Below are 3,764 nucleotides of genomic sequence, written 5' to 3'. Positions count from 1 at the left end.
ACTGGGCCATACTAACTAGGAGGATGTGAAATGATATGATTTAGGGAGGGAATAACTAGGTTATATAAAAAAGATCACTGCCCTTATTTGGGTTAAATAGGTCATGTTGAGAAGATAGTTATTTGTTCAAGATAAGGATGACACATTAAAGGGAACATATATTCATATATGCAGCATGCACACATTAAAATCAAGCTGCACCCAATTAAAAAGAAAGAAAAAGTCCCTAAGTAACCTTTAAAAGTACGCATTCTCTGCCAATCACAGAGGGAAAAAGCACCAAGGGTGAACATTAAAATTTAATGAGGACCTTATCAGGACCACAAAGCCTGAAACACCTGCTTAAATGCAGAAACACAGCCTCTAATCACGCTGGTTAAGTTGGGAAAATTGGAGGTTTTTATTTTTATTTTATGTACATATTCATGTGGCTTTCTTATTTTGTGGCAGAAAAAAAGAGGACTCTTCCTAATTCCCTTTTAAGTGGGGAAAAAAATACTGCTTATCCTCTTCCCTTCCTTGAAATTCTTGCTCTTATGTTATAAATTCACCATAAAGCGTGAACAGCTTAGGCCCCCAACATTTACCAAAATACAGGGTGTCCCAAAATTCACACAAGAAGTAAAAATCTTCAAATCAGTATCACGTGAGAGAATCAGTGTTAATTCTTCAGCTTTCCTGACAACTAGAACGCACATTCACTGAAGGCTGAAGGTGAGAGAGCAGATGGTTTAACTTGAAGATCTGTGAAAAAAGGCGCCAATAGAGTAAAGAGAACCATCCAATCTCAGTTAGAATTTAATGCAAATTAAAAAAAAAAAAAGCCAGCAGGGTTCACTGTGGAAGAACGCATGAGAAGTACTCTGAAGTACATAACAGGTCTAAACATCTCCCTTGTTGCAAGCAGTTGTGTGAAACTCAAGATAAAGTTTTAGTCATCTTTTTAATGTCAGTATTTTTTCCCCCACTTAAAAGGGAATTAGGAGGAGTCCTCTTTTTTTCTGCCACAAAGTAAGAAAGCCACATGAATATGTACATTTTCCATGACTCTTAGAATATAGAAGTGCAGATCTCCAAAGCCGAGGGATTTTCCTTAAGAGTGGGTCGTTCTGGTTACTCTTTCCTTAGAAGGATATCCCACCACAGAAAGCCAGAGGTTTTCCAGATGTGTGTAAGAGAGCAGGTGTGCAAGGCAAGCAAGTGAGTGCAAACAGTATTATGGAAAACATTTCAGAAGTCAGCTCCATGAGGACCGTGGGCTCCACAAGAGGACGTGACTCTGGTCTGACACAGGAACATGAAAGCAGTGTAGTGCCTCAAAGCTGGAAGCCTTCCATAGGAGCCTCACACTGCTGGAAGACATACGGCTGGCTAAGGTCAACCTGGGGTGCAATGCTGCTGTCCTCATCCTCAGTACCGAAGTAATGCTCAATAAGATCAAAGGCCTTCTGGTAGATATCCTGGTTTTCATGCCTCTGTAGGCACTCAGTTTTATCCAGACCATAAGCTTTTTCAGTCAAAGCACAGTAAGGATTAATGCCAGTGCCATTTCTTTTGGCTTCTTGTTCTCGCGAAGCCTCAGGATATTTTTCCAAGCCATTTAGGGCAACCTGTACAATCTTAGGGTCCATGACCACAAGGAGATCATAGAGTGGCTCGATACAACCCAGTTCTACGATCTGTTCAGCTGATCCTCCAGAAGTTGCATTTGTGATGGCCCAAGCAGCTTCTCACCTTGTCCGAAACTCAGCAGTTTTTAATATACTAATGAGGGCTGGGAAAATGTTGCCATCTATCACAGTCTGGCTCTGAGTCCTAGTTCCTGATTGATTCATTTGGGCTACTCAGCAAATGCAATAAACTCTGCTGAGTGGAGCAATTAAAAATTACCTGTGTCTGAATATCATCCCCTGTGACAATGTTTCCCATGACCCACAAAGCAGAAGAAACCACTTTGTAATCATTATGCATCAGCAACTCCACAAGTCTACACATCCCTGCATCAATGACTGCTTGAATTTTATCATTAGGTCCATCAGATAGATTTGAGAGGGCCCAACAGGCATCAGCATCACTGACAAATAGCAACCAGGAAAACACATTCAGAAAGGGGGAAACCTTTGCAAATTCTGGAGGTGGACTTTTCCCTCTACAGAGATTAGACAAAGCCCACACAGCATTCCAGGTCATAGCCAGGCAGTTTTCCTTTGAAAATAACTGCAAGAGAGGGGAAGCATGTTGTCGTCTAAGACATAGTCCCTGCACATAGTCTATCTCCAGCAGTGTTGCCAAGAGCCCAGACTGCCTGCTTTTAGACTACTTCAAACTGAGCTGAGCAACTCTAGGAAGATAGGCATAGCTCCTAGCTGAATTACAATCCGGGTCTGATGAGAATTTCCCGAAGCAATATTTGTCAATACCCAAGCTGATTCTCTTTTCATTTGAGGAACTCTAGAAACCTGGCCACTACTCCTGGTGTGCTGATGACTTCATCAATAGGAGGATTAGGTTCTTTTGAAAGCAGTTTTCTGAATTTCTGCGTTGCTGAAAGTTGCTGCTCTGGGCTATTGGAAAATATCATTTCAATCGTGTCAGAAGTAATGACACCACCTGGTGCCATTTCCATATTATTAATCTGAGCCTCATGGAAGCCTCCATCTGACATAACTTCCTCTTCTGTTTCTTCTTCTGCTGTAGCGAAATTTCTTCGCTTGACTAACTGCTCTTCTCCTTTCTGCTTACGAATCTGCAGTCCTTCTTCCCTCCTCCTGTGCATCTCATCAGGGTTCAGGGACTTATATTTATAACTTTTCAGGCAAAAGTTCTCTTTTCCTGGGGTAGTCACGATTTCAGGCTTACGGCAACTGATCCTGGTGCCACATGCCTTGTACACCTGCAACCAAGGTATGTGCCTTTGACCCCAATCAAACCCAGGAATCTCAGTCCATGGGTATAGGCTCTATCCACTGAGCCAAACCAGCTAGAGCTGGAATGCTGTATTTCAAAAATCTACACTAATAAAAGAGAAACATGGTAATTAGTATACGACCGTTACCCTTTTCATTGGCTAATCAGTGAGTATATGCAAATTAACTGTCAGCCAAGATGGCGGCCAGCAGCCAGGCACTGAAGCAAGCATGAGGTTTGCTTGCTTGCTGCGGACTCCAACGTTCCCCGCCTCACTTGCCAGCCTCTCAGTTGCAACTCTAAGCAACTATGTACTATGTTGCAAATAAGAAGGTAAACAAAACCCCAGAAACTGGCGGACTGAAACCCAGCTGGACTGAAACATTGTGTCCATGTTTTCAGCAGCGAGGCCTCAGAGCTAAAGCTGGCCCAGAATTAAAAAAAAAGAAGAAAACAGGAGCGGTTGGGAGCTTTAGTCACTCGCCACCCGGAAAACAGCCCTCAGCCCCTCAGCCAGACTTGCCAGGCACCCCAGTGGGTACCCCCACCCTGATCCAGAACACACTTCAGGGCAAACCAGCCAGCCCCTACCCATGCACCAGGCCTCTATTCTATATAGTAAAAGGGTAATATGCCTCCCAGCACCGGGATCAGTGGAGCAGCGAGGCTCCCGGCACTGGGATCAGTGTGACAGGGGGCAGCGCCCAAAACCCCTGATCGCCCTGCGGCTCTGTGTGTGACAGGGGGTGGGGCCACAACCTCCCTATCCACCCTGCTCTGTTCGGGACAGGGAAAGGCGCCCCAACCCCCGATCAGCCCTGCTCTGTGTCTGATAGGGGGGAGCTCCCTAATCCCCT

At 44.5% G+C, this 3,764-nt stretch overlaps 1 pseudogene; it reads right to left on the bottom strand.

Annotated features, from left to right (window-relative positions):
• Positions 1-1,316: 1,316 nt before the first annotated feature.
• Positions 1,317-3,064, bottom strand: LOC138999821 (importin subunit alpha-5-like; annotated as a pseudogene).
• Between the last annotated feature and the right edge of the window lie 700 nt (positions 3,065-3,764).

This window comes from Myotis yumanensis, unplaced genomic scaffold (genome assembly GCF_028538775.1).
Source record: "Myotis yumanensis isolate MYYU_CA2020_CCGP unplaced genomic scaffold, mMyoYum1.0.hap1 SCAF_23, whole genome shotgun sequence".
NCBI lineage: Eukaryota > Metazoa > Chordata > Mammalia > Chiroptera > Vespertilionidae > Myotis > Myotis yumanensis.
Note: the sequence above shows the minus strand (reverse complement) of the source record. Positions and strands in the feature narration are given on the sequence as shown.